The sequence below is a fragment of the Pan troglodytes genome, chromosome 4 (assembly GCF_028858775.2).
Source record: "Pan troglodytes isolate AG18354 chromosome 4, NHGRI_mPanTro3-v2.0_pri, whole genome shotgun sequence".
NCBI lineage: Eukaryota > Metazoa > Chordata > Mammalia > Primates > Hominidae > Pan > Pan troglodytes.
Genome location: NC_072402.2, coordinates 173,764,994 through 173,783,655, shown reverse-complemented (window position 1 = coordinate 173,783,655; position 18,662 = coordinate 173,764,994). Strand labels below are relative to the sequence as shown.

General features: G+C 42.6%; 1 protein-coding gene across 15 annotated transcripts in view; it reads left to right on the top strand.

Annotated features, from left to right (window-relative positions):
* Positions 1 to 13,399, top strand: part of LOC107966375 (uncharacterized) — a 91,830-nt gene extending 78,431 nt beyond the window's left edge. For 14 of the 15 annotated variants that reach the window (XM_063810887.1, XM_063810876.1, XM_063810886.1 and 11 more), the window contains 8 exons: positions 846 to 1,726; positions 8,348 to 8,472; positions 8,616 to 8,800; positions 8,920 to 8,947; positions 9,376 to 9,515; positions 10,274 to 10,392; positions 11,287 to 11,453; positions 12,852 to 13,399. The gene's annotated coding sequence lies outside the window, so the exon portion shown is untranslated. The remainder of the gene's footprint in view (positions 1 to 845; positions 1,727 to 8,347; positions 8,473 to 8,615; positions 8,801 to 8,919; positions 8,948 to 9,375; positions 9,516 to 10,273; positions 10,393 to 11,286; positions 11,454 to 12,851) is intronic. The other variant, XM_063810874.1, reaches the window with a different exon arrangement.
* Positions 13,400 to 18,662: the final 5,263 nt, after the last annotated feature.

The following is an 18,662-nucleotide window of genomic DNA, read 5'->3' as shown; positions in this document are numbered from 1 at the left end:
AGTGATGGAAGAAAAGTGACAGAAAAGATAAATGAAACCTGAAGGGATAAGAGCATGAAAGGAAGCAGTTAGGCTGCTGATCAGCATAATCTCGACAGTGAAAGTACAACCTGTCTGAGGTCTGCAGAACGGCGGGTCATGGCGTTTTGAGCTTTCGCCTGTGAAGATGCTGTGCCACCAACCGCAGGGCCTGGGCTCCTCTATAACTGGAAGGAGCCACGGTGCTCCCTGGCCTGCCAAGCCCAGCCTTATTGTGAATAGGCTCAGAAGGGGCCATAGGAGAAATTATTCTACCCACCACTTGTACTAGGCTCTCCCAAATGTCCAGTGCTGTGGAATGACCGCGATAAGTCATGCGTTATTAGAGCCACATGCGTTTAGACACAGGAAAGGGACGGGTCCACGTGAGAGTTACCATCTTTGGCTCTTCAAGCACAGGCAGCAGCAGGGACAGAGGAAGGGCGGGGCCCTGCGAGCCGGCTGCGCCTCCAACCCCCACTCTGCCTCGTGACTAATGTATTTAGATTTTCATTATAAAGTTTACACAAGTCCCTCACATTTTCAAAAACTTACTTGACTCTGGTCCTTTATGTAAATTTCAGATATGACTGGTGTATACCTCCTGTTTATTTTCCTCATATTCTATGTTTTACAAAGCGACAAACATAAATTTTCTAATAGCCTGCATTTCCCGTTGCAAAATAACTCCTTTGTGTAGACCACATCTAATTCAGAAAGATAACCCGTGTAGATTCCTTTATTACATTACCCGAGTTTATACCAGCATGACTTGAATTTGTTGTATTCAGTTTATCTGATTATTTTTAAAATTTTGTCACACTCAGAGTGATACCACCGATGAGATGAGCACCACAGGTATTCAAGCCAGCCCAGCCCTGTCCGAGGAATAGGCTGTGGAAAAATTGAGAGAATTTCCATTTCAGAATATAGGAAAAGGAACATAAAGGAACATTACCATCTATGATCCCAAACGACTGATATGAAAAAATGACTGCAACTACTTCTCTGAGTAGCAAGCCTAAAGATGTAAAACCTAACCTTAGATCAAGTGAAGATCCTTCCTCCAAAAGTGGAGATCTGTTGGAACCCAGTGAGGTGGATTGGATGTCAGACCTCAAGAAAGTGGACCAGATCGGGCTGGCTCTCCTGAGCAAGTCAGGTCTGAGTCGTCAGACGGGGTCAGCTGCCCACACCTCCCTGTGTCCTGCCAGGAGACTGTAGATGATGATCAAAAATCATCACTAAAGCTACGTCAACTGCAAGTTGTGAGCTCAGAGGCCGGGACCTGTTCCCAGCGGAACCATTCATGGCTCTGCAGCTGAGACGCAGAACATGGGGCTGCGGTGCCTGCACTCTTGATGTCACCCCTCCCAGCACAGCTTCCTTCAGCCAGAGGTATTGAAGAACACTCCCTTCAGCTGGAAGTGTCGCCCTGCCTCAGTGCCAGGCTGGCAGGGCCATAGCCTGTGGCTTCTCAGGAGGCCATCCCTATCCAGCTGTCACGGGAGAGCATGTGCAGAACTCTGTGGCTGTGGAATTTGGGACCAAATACCGGCTCTGGATGGATGGGCACCTCTTCCATCTGCGACCCATATTCTGATGCCTCACATCGGAACCTGCTAAGCACAGCGAAGCCTTTTCCTGTGCATTCTATTGGTAGAAACTGGAAAGAAACCACGAGATTCAGGAATGACATCAGTACTGGGTGAGATGCTTTTGCTGTGTTACTGTTGTTGTTATTTCCTAGTTGAATTTTTTCAAATGACCCCACAAAGCTCGTTTGTTTCAAGGAGTTACTGGTTGGCCTTAATTTCTTGTAAGTTTTGTGCTTTGTCCTAAACTAAGACCACCACAGTATATTTCTGTGCAAGGTTCCTGAAGATGGCTTAGAACACACTTAGCACCTATACAGGTGACAGGCTGCCTGCGGCTTTGTCTTCCTTACCTCTCTTTTGCTCTGTTGTTGGAGTTTTGTGATTATTTCAGCTAGGAAATGTCCAGTTTAGAGTTGAATCCTGGAGTGAGCGAGTGCTTCCAGCTTGTGAGTCTCTGGGTGTCTGTGGTGGAGAGGCAGGACTCAGGTGCGTCCGTGAGGCAGCTTCTCTCTTGCTGATGGTCATGTGCCCCCATAGCTGGGCTCGTTGCTTTTCCTGACATGGTACACATGCTACTGGGGTGCTGTCTTCTCTGCCCTCCAGAGCAGCTGCGTGAGGATGGGGCAAAGATGGGTGGTAGTATTAGAATCGGCTGGGCTTTACATCTGGAAAGTCAGAGCCTCTATGGTTTTCTTTGAGGTTAAGCGGTGGCTTACGATCTGTGAGAGAAAAAAGGAAGACATGACAGTAACATGAAATAATTCAGTGCCTATAATGGTGAGTGTGATCTAATCTTCATTGCTTTTCCTGGACTGGATGGAAGCAGGAAGAAAATGTTGGCAGGCCTCTGCTGAGGCTCAGGCAGTGGCAGGGAGTCCGGCATCTGGAGCGCTTTGAACTGTGGCTCTGAGCTACAACCAGGCCGTCCCGTAGACTCATTGCCATTGAACCAATTGACCTATTAGTCAGGGGTCTGGTGTCACTGGCATCGTTGACTGTGCCTTATTCTCACCGGGGAGTATCTGCCTGAGGAGTGGAAGCTTCCTTCTGCCTGCGGTGTTGGGATGGCTTCCCAGACCCACCTTCATGTCCTCAATGCAGCCGACCCCTGGCTGCAAGTCAGCATCGGGGTCCTGAGATCATTGTCAGTGGGGAAAAGACAGCTTTCTAGGGCGCTCTCCGTTGATGTAACAGTTGCACTGGGAGTCAGTGCTGGATTTCTCCTTTCTCGGGGCCAGGCTCTCCCACCCCTTTCCCCTCACACTGGCATTGCCCTGGAATCTTCTCCTCAGGCCCCATTTTGTTGTAGTGCTTATAATGTACAGTGAAATCTGAATGTTTTGTTTTTTTCGGTCATTATTTATATTTCATTGTTACTTATTTATAAAATTATACAAATTTGTTTGTAGCACTATTACTACAATCACTGAAAGCTCAGAGGTCCTGGTCGCTCTACTTGTTAATTTTGTAAAATGGGACTGAATATAAGTTACTGTCATTTATCAAAAGAGAGAAGGAGAGAACCAAGTTAACCTTGGGGCTATGCCTTCATTTGGTAACGGGAGTCTTTTTGACCAACTTATCTGATGACTTTCTTACGTAAGATTTTGAAATAGCTGGAAATGCAGTTTTAACATGAACTCTGATGGCAAGGGTCTCTCACCTGCTCAGTTGTAGCTGCTGTAACTCTAGACTCCACACCTCCTTTCCTGGTTACAAGGACCATTTGAATGGCAGGGAGTGGGGAGGGGAATAGGGTCAGCAGCTCCTGTTTTTCAGTGTCCCGGTTTTGTGATTGCTACTTGCAAACTAGCATTGGTGGATGGGTTTAGTCTTCCCGCGTGCCTCTTAGTGACCCTTGTTTACCTGGTAAAATAAGATGCCCTCCCCCTCCCCTTTCCTGGCTTTTCCCCTCTGCTTTCAGATCCTCGGCTTAGGTGAAAAGCAGGTGATTGAAGGAAAGGGTTGAGGGTGAAAGGTGGGCTGTGAATACTTTTTAGGGACACCCAGGAGTCTGTGAATGAAGTGGTGCTGTCTTTGGCAGTGGGGAGTAGAAGAGAAGATCCCCATTGAGAGAGACAAGGGAGAGGTGGCCAGAGTTGTGTCATCACAGTCGGGGTGGGGTGGAGCTGTGGGACCTCAGCGATTAGCCTGTCTGTCCCCACCACCCTGTGTATTGATGTTTCTCATTCACCTTTTCTTTTTTTTCCCAGAAACTACTAGTTCACTTTGTCAGCTGTTAAGATATATTTCTTCGTTTCTTCTCCAGGCCCATGAATTCTGGGCCCTCAAATCATAAGTGAACATCAGCTTACGGTCAGAGCTCTCTTGTCAAGAATACTGAGCTTCCTTGCGTGACCCCTGGTTAAAGCACACTCTGCTCTGAGGCACACGTGGCATATCCCCCTGCCTGGGTTACGGAATTCTTTTGTGTGCTCAGTCAGCGGTTAGGGCCTTACAGAAGAAAAGAGTCCCGCCTGCAGCAGCGGGAATGCCTGTGCCTGGACTGCTTGCCCGCAGCTTCCCTGGGCTGGCTCCTGGGAATTCCCAGACTTCTTCTAAACAGTGTTCCGGTAGCACCACGGCTGCTCCCACCCAATGTGCAGATGGCATTGTGATCGTCTCTCTCCCTGTCTATATCCTTCTCTGGAGCATAAGCTCTAAGGGTGGGAATATGGTATCCTCAGCACCTTGCTCTGTCTTTTGGACAAATAAAATACGTAGAAAATCGTTACCAAAATAATTAGATCAAGGACCTTCAATTTGGATTGCTTTCTCTGCTAGGATCTGGAAAATATTTGTGCAGCCATTTGGGCCTCAGTGTGAAGTGGTGTTAAAAGGTGAAGTCCATTCTAGCTAGCATTTGGCTACCTCTGCCACTCTCCCTGTTACTGTGGGGAGTCCGGTTATGAAGGTGATAACTTGTAAACGAGTCTTTGTCCTACTTGGCAGCTTTCTCCCCAGCCCCCATTTCCCCCTTCATGGTCAGAGTGTGGGATGGAGACAGATGGGTTGGTTCCGTCATCTAGGATGTTCAGCTGATGTTGGTGTCTCCTGTGAGCTTAGCAGGACTCTTCTGGCAGGTGCAGAGCTCTTACATGTACTTAGCTCGGGTTTAATTTCTCTGTAGTTCAAATCTTCTGAATCATTACTCGTATTTTTGTTTGCTTAGCCTTTCAGCTTCTGAGAGATGGTTGTAGATCTGAAATTTCTCCTACAAGGAGAATTAAACATCCTATCATTTTTCTTGTGGGTGTCACACAGCTATATTGTTACATATGTTTAGGTTTAGGATTGTTTTGCCTTCTGTGTGGAATGATTCATTTTTAAGTAATTCTTGGTCAGACATAGCGACCCGTAGCGACGTAATTCCAGCACTTACGGAGGCCAGGAGCTTTAGACTAGCCTGAGCAACCCAGTGAGACTCTGTCTCTAAAAAAACGTTTGAAAAATCAGCCAGGCGTGGTGGCCCAGGAGGTCCAGGCTGCAGTGAGCTAGCATTGTGCTGCTGCGCTCCAGCACTGGTGACAGAGCAAGGGTCTGACCCTAAACAAACTTTAAAAGTAATAAAATAAAGAAATAGGCCGGGCGCGGCAGCTCACGCCTGTAATCCCAGCACTTTGGGAGGCCGAGGCGGGTGGATCACGATGTCAGGAGATTGAGACCATCCTGGCTAACATGGTGAAACCCCGTCTCTACTAAAAATACCCCAAATTAGCCAGGCACGGTGGTGGGTGCCTGTAGTCCCAGCTACTCGGGAGGCCGAGGCAGGAGAATGGCGTGAACCCGGGAGGCAGAGCTTGCAGTGAGCCGAGATCGCGCCACTGCACTCCAGCCTGGGTGACAGAGCGAGACCCCGTCTCAAAAAATAAATAAATAAAATAAAGAAATAAAAATTCTCTTTATCCCTTTTGTCTTAGAGCCAATTTTGTCTGGTGTTAATATTGTGCATCATCTTTCTTTTCTTTTTTTCTTTTTTTTTGAGACAGAGTTTCCTCTTGTTGCCCAGGATGGAGTGCAATGGCACAATCTCACTCACTACAACCTCCACCTCCCGGGTTCAAGAGAGTCTCCTGCCTCAGCCTCACAAGTAGCTGGGATTACAGGCGTGTGCCACCACGCCCGGCTAATTTTGTATTTTTATTAGAAACGGGGTTTCACCATGTTGGTCAGGCTGGTCTCGAACTCCTGACATCAAGTGATCCACCCGCCTGAGCCTCCCAAAGTGCTGGGATTACAGGCGTGAGCCACTGCGCCCGGCCCATCTGTTATTTTCTTTATGAGTTTCCTTGTGTATCTATTTCCATCATTTTGTTTGCAGTCTTTAACATCTACTTTAGTTGACTATACCTTAAAAATTTAGCCAAAATTTTTCCTTTTGTTTCTTCCTTCCTTTTCTGCCTCCTCTTGGATTATATTTTCCTTTGTCCTTCCTTTGCATTACTTTGGACATTATGTGTTTCTATTTCTGCGCACTTCATATTGCTTACTCAAATCTAAAGTGAATCAAGAGCTCTGTTCTATTTTCAAACAACACAGTCAGCTTTCTTCATTTAAATGCTCATCTTTTCCTTCCATATTACCTTTGACCAATATTTTAGTTCTAAATGGCTTTTGAAACCCCAACATTAAAAAAGTTTTACAATAGCAAAGACTTGGAACCAACCTAAATGTCCAACAACAATAGACTGGATTGAGAAAATGTGGCACATACACACCATGGAATACTATGCAGCCATAAAAAATGATGAGTTCATGTCCTTTGTAGGGACATGGATGAAACTGGAAACCATCATTCTCAGCAAACTATCGCAAGGACAAAAAACCAAACACTGCATGTTCTCACTCATAGGTGGGAATTGAAACAATGAGAACACATGGACACAGGAAGGGGAACATCACACACTGGGGACTGTTGTGGGGTGGGGGGAGGGGGGAGGGGGGAGGGATAGCATTAGGAGATATACCTAATGCTAAATGACAAGTTAATGGGTGCAGCACACCAACATGGCACATGTATACATATGTAACAAACCTGCATGTTGTGCACATGTACCCTAGAACTTAAAGTATAATAATAAAATAAACAATAAAAAAATAAAAAAGTCTATTAAAACAATTTTACAGATTGATCGAGCTATTTATACTTGTTCATGCTCAGCATCGCTTCATGAATCTTCTGCTTTTTCCTCTGTTGTAGACTTTATGATCTGTATTTGAAACGAATCGTTGTGTAGTTGATTTCAGATTTCTGTTTCTTGAGGCACTAATGTTTCCACCAGTTACTTTTGTTGAATCTTCCTGACTTTCTTTGAGTGGATTCCATTTTTTTGGTATTTAAAAATGTTTCATGCAAGTTCACATTGATTGAGGCTGCTTTTCTGCTTTAGGAATCCCATGTGTCCTGCTTTTTGGAAATGTCCCTAGAGGATACTTTGCAGAAATGCTGGAGGCACTGAAAGCCTTCGTGATTTTTAGCCTGGGGCTCCCATGCCTGGTGGGGCCTTGGCCCAGGCCTTCATGTTCCTGTTAACAACCTTCGATGCCACCCACCTCTGGACAGGTTCCTTGTTATCCCCACAGACATGCGATCAGACTTTTTTTCAGTTTTCTTTTTATTTCTAGAAAGAATGCTTCTTTGACTTTCTGGGCTTTATGTATAGAATTCAAATTTCGTTTTAGCCTCTCCCTGTCCACAACAAGAAGTCACACCACAACAAGCTTGAAGTCACATCGATTGTTCTCTGGAAGCTATTAAAGCTTTACCTCCTTGAGGGTCAATCTGGACCCCAGACTTTTCTAAGCCACCATGGAAGTCAGCTCCCTCTTGCCAGGCGGCCTTTGATTTCCCTTTATTTTATGGTTGTATAAGGCAAAGCAAAATGTGTGTGTGTTAAATATATCCAGCCCTGTATATCTGTGGGTCCTGCATCCTCACATTCTACCAAGCTTGAATCAAAAATATCCACATCCCCTCATAAAAAAGCTGGTTGCATTTGTACTGAACATGTACAAGCATTTCTTCCTTGTTACTGTTCTCTACACGATAATGTATAACAACTATTTACGTAGCATTTACACTCTATTAAGCATTGTGAATAATCTAGGAATGATTTGAAATATGAAGGAGAATGTGCCTAGGCTGCAGGCAGGTACTGTGCCATTTCATGTCAGGGACTTGCCCAGATTGTGGTATCCAGTGGCGTTCCCATGTCTTCAAATATTTCCATATGTGGGGGTCTCAGGGTCTTAGTTACGTTGGTCACCCCTGATTAAGGAAGTCAGTTCTTCATGATGATAGGCACTTTTTGGAAGCTTTAAATACGTCTATTTTGATATATTTTAAACATTTTTAAATAAAATCGGAAAATGCGAAGATACTAGTGGTATTTTTGAAAAGAATGGAGAAGTCATTATTCTAAGAGTAGGACTCATTGTTAAAACTTTCTAATAATAGAGGGGAGGTCTATGTAATTTATACAATTGTCACTTCATCTCAAGATTCAATAGCCTTTTCCAGGAGGCAGCAGCTTAATTCTCTGGTCCATTTGGGTATATAGATGACCTCAAAAAAAGAATTTAACATTTATCTTTGTAGAAAATAAGCAATTGGAAAGTTCTCCTTAATCCTGACTCTTAATTTATGGCTAGAAATGGCATTGATATGAACATAAGGAGTGCTGTTTATTAATATATTGCTTTTCATAAATCAGTTCCTTTTTTGTAATTAGGTAGAGACAGAACAGAAAGCCATTCTTGATTTTGGTGACTGGAGTTGTGGAGGCTGGAAGTCTCTGCCAATAAAAGCACTGAACCGGACACACACCACTTACCAATCAAGTTGATTCTCAATGTTGTGAGTATGAATGTACAGGAAAAAATGCTGTTCACGGAATACATTCTATGAACTGAACTATTTTTGTTAAAGATTTTGTTAACACAGTTCATGTTCTTATTGCTATTGGCTTTACTGACACTGAGTCTTCTCTTTCGGAACAGAGCACCGTGGCCTGGCAAGATCGGACGTTTTCCGAGGAACCCGGCTGAGCTCCTGTGAGAGCTGCTCCCTGCACTGATGTGGTCCCTTGGCTGGCAGGCTGCTCTGTGATCAACCAGGTGACACCTGCCTGTTATGAGGGACAGGTAGGAGAGGATGGGCTTTCCATCAAAACAAACAAAAAAAAGTAAGTTTTTCAAACTCCTTTTCTTTCATTCAGATTTCCTCTTAATACTAGTATATATTAATTTTTAAATTTTTATTTCATAAGGTCCAGAATTTCTGATAATATCACTTCTTTTCCAGAGTCCCAAGAAGGAACTCGGCTCTTCAGGTATGATGTTTATGTTTTCTGGGAATTGCTTTTCTGTGTATCTAAATAGACTACAAATTTGAGACTGATTTCCTCTGGCAGTACATGTGAATACTTCCAGTCATCTGTCAAGTATCTTCTGTTGTTCTGACAATGAGGCAGATGCCTGCTGTTTTGGGTCAAACCTAGGTGAATGTGCATGACCACAGCAAGTACCACTGAGGACCTATTGGGATATTTTCTCTAAATTGATCTCATTTACTAGTTGGATGTGCTCTTGCTTTCTCTGCTTCTCCACTCATTTCCAGTCCTATTTTAATTCTTTAAAAAATCTTCTTGCCTACATTTTTCTGTGGCCCCTAAGGACATTGTGTTGGACTGCTGATGGCGTGTACAATTCAATAAGTGTCTGGTCTCTGAACTAAAAGAACAACCCTTTTGAATTTTAGAGATTCAGGACTCAGGAGAAGACTTCGTGGTGAGAGTTGACGTAGAAGTTGACAGCCCAAACCCCACACCAGTTCTTAGAAGTATTGATCTCCAAGAAAGAGCAGAAAGAGCTACAACTCCTGCTCCCAGGGACTTACAGGTACCCTCAGTCCTCCCCTCTGCCTTCATTGTCTTGCATTCGGACTGATGTCGCTTTCATGGTGACAGATTGTTGAAAGGTTTGTCTCACTCCATCTTCTAGATGATGCATTTGGTGGCCGTCGTGGCTCCATCCACAAAACAGACCTTACCTCTGAGAAACACTGGGAAAGTTGTAGTTTATTTAGATATCAACCTATGAATTATTGTCAAAGAACCATAAAGTAGTCTTTCCTGAGACTGTGAGGGTTCCCTGCCTTCTGAGGGTCCCGGTGCTGCCTGCCCCTTCAGGGTGTCCTGAGGACCAGGTGATGGAATCACTGAGAGTTTTAAACACTGGCTGTTTCTCTAGTGTGAAGTGTATGCTATGGTGCTCTCAGTGTAGACTCCAATGTCTTGAATGTGAAAAGCAAGTTCTAGATTGATTTCTGAAAAATGTGCATGTCAGCTTGTCGCTGGAATTGGGGAAGAGTCACCCACACACTTTGACCTCTTTTCTGAGACCCAAAGGTGAGTGAGAGTATGTTAGTGACAGGAAATCGGGGGTGCAGTTTGTGGGACATCAGGTTTGTTATGGAAGAAAAAGAAGAAAAAGAGGCACTTTCCAAGAGAGCAGGATGAGTTGAGACTCTGATGGACTGGGAGAAAGGGAGAAATAACCTCTCTTGGTAAATGAGAAAGGAATGTAAGGCAGGAGTCACTGAGTGAAAGCTGCCTTTTTGTAAGTCCGCATTTAATTATTATTCTGTCACTGTTTAGGTCCCAGAATGAGAAAGTCCCTCTTTAGTGGATCTAGAGAATCTATTCATTAAACCTGGAGAAGAACATGAGGTTATAGTTTCTTTTTCTCCAAGGGATCCCAAAGTTTGGGAGGAAAGGTAACATAAATATGTTTATAATGACAAGGTTTTACTTATCTCTCAAAACAGCCACTCTCTTGGAGGTGCTTCAAAATCCACCATCTGAATGACAAAGTCCACATCTTACTTTTGCTTATAGATGCTATGAATCTGTGTAAACTCTTTCATTTAGCTTCAGATTTTCTTTTTGTTACTGAGAATCTCCTTTGAAACCAGCTGAATAGATATTAAGGAATCATTATTTTTAAGTATATTCTGACAAAAGTAAATAATGAACAAAAATTTTGATTTTTCTCATTCACTTTTCTTATTCTCCCAGAAACTATTTGTTGATTTTGTCAGCTGTTGAGCTATATTTCTTCATTTCTTCTATAGGCCCATGAATTCTGGGCTTTCAAATCCTAAGTGAATATCAACTTAGAGCCAGAGTTCCCCTGTCAGGAGTACCAAGCTTTGCTTGTGTGACCCTTGCTTAAAGGGCACTCTCCTCTGAGACACACATGGCTTATCCCCCTACCTGGGTTACAGAGCTCTTTCATTTGTTTAGTCTGCTATTAGGATCTTGGGGAAGAATAGAAGAGTCCTGCCTGCACCAGTGTGAATGCCTGTGCCTGGAATGCTTGTCCTCAGCTTCCCTGGGCTGGCTCCTTCTGGGAAGCTTTCCTCCACTCTTCCCAGATTTCCCATGAATAGCATGCTTGTAGCACCATGGCCGCTCACACCCCCTGTGCAGATGGCATTGCCATCGTCTCTCTCCTTGCCTATATTCTTCTCTGGAGTACAAGCGCTAAGGGTGGGAATAACATTGTATCCTCAGCACCTAGGTAGGTCTTTTGGACACAGGCGATATAGAAAATAGTTGACAAAAGAATTGAATTCAGAATCTTCAACTCAGATTTCTATCTCTGTTAGGATCTAAAAAATGTGCAGCCATTTGGACCTCAGTATGAAGTGGTGTTAAAAGGTGAAGTCCATTCTTTGGGAAGTAAACCTCTGCCACGTGGATCATGCTCAGACATCCTATTGAAGTTTGTCCAACAATTTCTTGCTTTGGAAGGTGTCCCTCTTGGTGGAACACAGTAAGTGTCAAAGATGGACAAATAGTCAATCCACTGTTTGTACATGTATTGGAGAAGATCCCAAATTAATGTTTGGAGGACAATTTTGTTGTAACAGACAGTGTTGAGGCTCAGTTGTACAGAACTGGAAAAGCCTTTAGATGTGCATGTGTCTAGATTCAGCCTTTGTTTAACATATATTCCAATCCTGATCCTGCCTTCACCAGCTGCAAAGTACCTGACATGTGACCACAGCACGGGAGCTGCTGAAGAGGGAGTATTATCACCTCAAACTCACAGCCACCTGGTATTTTCAAGAGCCAGCCAAGAGAGAGATTTACAGAGAGCTGTGGAGAGAACATGTAGTCCATCCAGGCATCTCATTCAGCTAAATTTCTCAGTCTGTCACCCCGTGGTTTTAGCAGATCCCGCAGAAGTGGTTTTGATGCTCCAGCCTTGGGTGTCACACTGTGCCCATACCAAATGGAGCACCTCAAAAGGAGCAGACCCTAAGGAATGGGATTTAGGATTTACTGTAAAATTAGGTTTTTGAGACTCCCCATATTATACAGATTCATCTCTAAAGGTCTCAACTTTCTCTTTTAATACAAGGCAGAGAGGCATAGACCACAGCTTAAATAATTTATTAGCTGCTGATTTTCCCCAAATTTGAATAAGACCCTTCTTTTAACAGACAAAATGTGGGTGAGATGGCAACATAACTCACAAAAAACTGGTGCCTCTTCTTTTTTGAGGTGGTTATGGGCTTGTGGAACTCAGCTGGTCATGCTCACCTTATAAGCAGATTGGAAGGTGTATGTGGGATCATCTCTATCCTCTGGGATGTATCCTCACCAAATTGGACTGTCTTCCATCTAACTGGGAAACTGTAAAGACTCATTATAGAAGCCATCTGCTTCCACCAGATGGCTATACCTTCTTCACAGGCAGCCACGATCAATGTTGAGCTGCAAGTTGAGGCCTTGGCCGAGCACACGGCTGCAGTTTTGAGTAATACACACCACGCCCTTACCCTCTTGAGGACACCTCTCAGATTAGGCAGGTGGCCTTACCAAACCGCATGGCAAAGCCATTTTAACAGCAGCTCAAGAGGGAACTTGTGCTTTGATCAAAACCAAATGTTGCAGCATGTTCGAGACTATTCACATAATATTACCCAGGCTAAGAAAGCTTTAGACACTCATATCTCTGCCATTGATGCACTGTCAGTCAACTCCATATCGGCTTGGTCCCGACAACTGCCCAGTCTTTGGAAAGCCTTCCTGTTAGTTTACCTGGGATAATTTTACTTATTTTGCTTTGATGTTGTTGAGTATATGATGGTTGTACTCTTCGTATAGGAACACAAGATAAGCTTACTCGATACTTTCTTAAATTGGACACTTATTAATCTTCCAGGTTTCACCTTTTGCTGGAACTCAGAGCTACAAATGATGCTTAATGTACCAACGCCTTCTGACTGAGCTCCTCTCTGCCCTGAATACAAGATACCCTAATAGTTATGTGGAAATATCATCGCCCCTGTTCAGCATGAAGAAGTTACAAAAGACGGACCTTCATCCTTCTGCAACCCTTAGGATTAAGGGTCCTCTTGTAAAAGGTAGGGGAAATACGTAAGAAGCTTTCAAACCAGAGCGACTCCATTTTGAACAAGGGCTAAGAAAAATGAAGCTGGGTCCTGTTGGGCTGCATGCGCAGGAGGTTAAGCATTCTTAGCCTCAAGATGTTTACAATTGAGGGAACAGATTAATAATGTTTCCTAAACAGACTCAGGACTTAACAGACTCAAGAACGTCTTGATACTTTGAGAACAAAAGCACTTCTAGTTTTAAATACGCATTGTACCTAGGCTGGATGCTTTTCTTACTTTTGGAAATGCCCTCCCCTGTCTATGGAGTCACTATTCATTCCCTCCTTTATTAAAGTTGCTTCTATTTTGCACTGTGGACTTGCTCCAAATTCTTCCTTGCATGAGATCCAAGAACCCTCTCTTGGGGTCTGGATTCGGACCCCTTTCTGGTAACAGGTGGATCTACCATTCTGGGGTCTGGAGGATGGTAGCCCTCTTCTTACAGCTCCACTAGGCAGTGCCCCAGTGGGGACTTTATATGGAGGCTCTAACCCCACGTCTCCCCACCACACCATCCTAGTTAGAGGTTCTCTGGGTTTTGTATAAATTTTCTGAAATCTAGGCGGAGGTTCCTAAGCCTCACTGTACACCTGCAGGCTTAACACCATGTGGAAGTTGCCACGGCTTACAGTTTGCACCCTCGGAAGCAGCAGCCCAAGTTGTACCTTGGCCTCTGTTAGCCATGGCTGGAGCTGGAGTGGCCAAAGTGCAGGGCATCATGTATTGAGGCTGCACAGAGCAGGAGGGCCCTGAGCCTGGCCCATAAGACCTTTCAGTCTTCCTGGGCCTCCAGGCCTATGATGAGAGAGACTGTCATGGAAGTCTCTGAAATGCTTCTGAGGCTGTTTTTTCATTGTCTTGTCAATTAGCAATTGACTCCTCTTTACTTGGGCAAATTTCTGCAGCTTGCTTTTAATACCTCCCCCTGAAAATGGATTTTTCTTATCTACTGCATGGCCAGACTGCAAAGTTTTCAAATGTTGAAGCTCTGCTTCTCTTTCAAATATAAGTTTCAGTTTCAAGTCATTTCTTTACTCAGGCATATGAGCATAGGCTTTTAGAAGCAGTTAGGTCAAATCTTGAATGCTTTGCTGCTTAGAAATTTCTTCCACAAGATACCCTAAATCACCTCTCTCAAGTTCAATGTTCCACTGATTCTTAGAGCAGGAGCACAATGCCGCCAGTCTCTTTGTTGAAGCATATGAGAGTGACCTTTACTCCAGTTCCCAATAAGGTTTTTATCTCCATATGAAACCTACTCAGCCTGGACTTCATTGTCCATATCACTAATCTGCATTTTGGTCACAACTATTTAACAAGTCTCTAGGAAGTTCAAATTTTTCCCTAATCTTCCTGTCTCCTGAGCCTTCCAAACCCTTACAGCCTCAGATGATTACCAGTTCCAAAGCTGCTTCCATATTTTAAGGTATCTTCAAAACAGTGTCCCACTCTGAGTACCAATTTTTGGTACTAGTTCATTCTTGAATTGTTATAAAGAAATGCCTGAGACTGGTTAATTTCCAAAGAAAAGAGGTTTAATTGGCTCATGGTTCCATAGGTTGTACAGGAAGCATGGCAGCATCTGCTCAGCTTCAATTATGGTGGAAGGTGGAGGGGAAACTGGCACATCACATGGCTGGAGCAGGAGGGGTGGAGGTAGGCACTACACATTTTTAAACATGATCTCATGATAACTTGCTATTGCCACAAAAACCAAGGGGGATGGTGTTAAACCATGAGAAACTGCCCCCATGACCCAATCGCCTCCCAAGAGGCCCCATCTCCAACACTGGGGATTATAGTTGAACATGAGATTTGGGTAGAGACAGAGTTCCAAACCATATGACTCCATGAGCATTAAATATATGCAGAAAAAAGCATTTGACAGATTCAACATCTATTAGTGATGAAAACTATCAACAAATTAGGTATATAAAGAATGTGCAACTACACAATAAAAGCCACATATGACAGAGCCACAGCTGGCATCATCATCAACAGAGAAAGAAGATCCAGAACAAGACAAGGATGCCCTCTCACCACTTCTATTCAGTTTAGTACTGGAGGTGTTAGAACAATTAGGCAACAGAAACAAAAGACATCCAAATTGGAAAGAAAAACGTTGAGTTGTCCATTTGCAGATGACATGATTTTTTTTTCTTGAGACAGTCTCTGTCACCCAGACTGGAATGCAGTGGCATGATCATGGCTTACTGCAGCCCCCACCTCCCTGCCTCAGGTGATCCTCCTGCCTCAACCTCCCGAGTAGCTGGAACTAAAGGCATATACCGCCACGCACGGCTTTAAAACTTTTTTTTTTTAAGACGTTGTCTATGTTGCCCAGGCTGGTCTCAAACTCCTGAGCTCAAGCTCCATGACATTGATCTGGGCAATGACATTTTGGATTTTACCGTAAAAGCACAGACAAAAGCAAAAATAGACAAATGAGATGACAGCAAAGTGAGAAGCTTCTGCACAGCAAAGGATACAGTGAACAGAGTGGAGAGAAAACCTACAGGATGGGAGAAAATATTTGCAAACCACACATCTAACAAGGGGCTACTATCCAAAAAATATACAGAATTCAGACAACTCAATAGCAAGAAACAAAGAAATTGGAGGCTGGGCGTGGTGGCTCAAGCCTGTAATCCCAGCACTTTGGGAGGCCGAGGTGGGTGGATCACGAGGTCGAGAGATCGAGACCATCCTGGCTAACGTGGTGAAATCCCATCCTACTAAAACAACAAAAATTAGCTGGGTGTGGTGGTGGGCACATGTAGTCCCAGGTACTTGGGAGGCTGAGGCAGGAGAAATGCTTGAACCCGGGAGGCAAAGTTTGCAGTGAGCCGAGATTGCACCACTGCACTCCAGCCTGGCAACAGAGCAAGACTCCGTCTCAAAAACAAACAAACAAACAAGCAAAAAACAACTGAAAATGGGCAAAGGACTTGAATAGTCATTTCTCAAAAGAAGACATACAAACGACCAACTGGTGTCTGAAAAAAATGCTCAAATCACTAATCAGGGAAATGCAAATCAAAACCACAAGCTATTTCCTCACATCTTTCAGAATGACTGTTACCAAAAACACAAGAGATAAGTGTTGGTGAGGCTGTGGAGAAAAGGGCACTTTGCACATTTTTGGGAATGTGATTAGTACAGCCATTATGGAATACAGTATGGAGGTTCCTCAGAAAATTAAAAATAGAACTACCATGTGATCCAGCAATTTAATTCTGGGTATATATCCAAAAGAAATGAAATCGGTACTTCTGCACTCCCATGTTCATTTCACCATTATTCACTATAGCCAAGATATGGAATCTTGGCTAAGTGCCTAAGTGCCCATCAACGGATGAATGGATTAAAAATGTGGTAAATATACACAGTGGAGTACTATTCAGCCATAAAATGAGGGAAATCCTGTCATTTGTGACAACATGGATGAACCTGTGGGCCGTTATGCCAAGTGAAATAAGCCAGATGCACAAAGACAAATACCACATATTCTCACTTATATGTGGAAGCTAAAATGATAGAACTTAAAGAAACAGAGAGTAGAATTATGGTGACCAGAGGCTGGGGTGGCTGAGATTGGGGAGGGCAGCATATATGTTAATCAAAGGATATAAAATTTCAGTTGGATAGAAGGAATAAATTTAGTAGATCTAACCTACTACACAGTGAATTACACTTCATAACTTATTATACTCTTAAGAAATGCTTACAGAGTAGGTGTTAAGTGTTTCAGTCACAAAAATGATCAAAGTGAGTGATAATACATATGTTAATTAGCTAGATGTAGTCATTCCACAATGTATATATGCTTCAAAACATCATGTTCTACACGGTAAATACATACAACTTAAATCTTTTTTAGCATTAAAAAGAAAGGAATATTTCCTTATTTTTTTTTCCCAGCCTACTGAAAGATGGGATGGGTAACAATCTGAGTTGTTAAAAAAAAAAGCTCCATTATATAGATAGGACACCAAATGTTTGCCTTGCCTTTCCTCTCAGCCTTGGGCCATAGGAAGCCAGTTAGTAACAGTGTCTATCCGGAGTTCCTGATGTAGGGAGATTAAAATATTTCATAATCTTTCAAGTTTCATCAGAATTCATTTTCTAAATTTCAGTTTAGGTTGAAATTCTTCCATAAAGATTAAAGACCCTAAAGAAATCAAGCCGCATGCTTTTATTTTACACAATGTAGCATTTTGATGAAATTTCCTGTACAATAAATGTCATGGTATATGGGTAGGTGATTGGATGGTTTCAATTATCACTATTAACTGTTATTCACCAAGTCCTACTAATATTTCCTTTATGTTTAATGCATTTAAAGAAAAATAACTTTGTTCTGAGCAGAAGACAGTTAGCTTTGCTTCACTACTTAAAATTAAGCTGCATCATTTTTACCTATGTAGATTTTGTACACTGTGTTCAGACATAGGACCATATAAAATTATATTTGAGCCATTATATAAAGTAAGACATTATTGTTCATCTAATAGAAATCTCTAATAGAAAATAACAGAAACATATTGTTGGATTATACATATCTCCTAGAAAATGCCTATCCCACTATATTCTGAACGAGCTAAATTAATAAAGCTTCATCACTCTATATAATGTCCAGATAGTCTTGTTTTGACTTCCTAATTTATTTGCTTTCATATTCCTTGATTTTATTGCTCTTTACATATACCCTGGAATAAGTACAGTATATTTCATTTTGATTTTTAAAGAGCAGCTTATACTTTTTGTGCTATAAAATCCAGTAACGTCCCAGTTTCCAAGCTATGACATTTTTATGAGTAATTTTTGATATTTAATCAGATTTGACATTTGAGAGTTTAATTTTATGAGCATGGAAGTGACAGAAATCATATTATTTCTGATAGTAAGTTCTTATAGACATTCCTTCAATGTTATGTATTAAATCTAAAAAGCACTTATTTAAAAATCTGAGACTAGGTGCAAGAATAGCTAAAATCTCTTATATAGTTATTAATATTTTATTAGAAAATGGTATGTTTGAAATAATACTATAATACATTATTTCATTGTATACATTAAAATTTAACTGTGTTTATTTGTCTTTTTTCTGCTATAGAACTTAACTGCAAGAAAAAGTATTTGTATTCTTTTTTAAGTTCTGGAAATGCTTTAATTGGACCTTTAATGTTAAATATCCATTTCAGTGAACAGATTCCATAGTACTGGACATAATATAAATTTTTAAAAACTTAGTTTTTGGCCGGGTGCAGTGGCTCACGCCTGTAATCCCAGCACTTTGGGAGGCCAAGGCAGGAGGATCATGAGGTCAGGAGATCGAGACCATCCTGGCTATCACGGTGAAACCCCGTTTCTACTGAAAGTACAAAAAATGAGCTGGGCGTGGTGGTGGGCGCCTGTAGTCCCAGCTACTCGGGAGGCTGAGGCAGGAGAATGGCGTGAACCCAGGAGGTGGAGGTTGCAGTGAGCCGAGATTGCGCCACTGCACTCCAGCCTGGGTGACAGAGCGAGACTCCATCTCAAAAAAACAAAAACTTACTTTTTTAAAATTTAACTTTTAA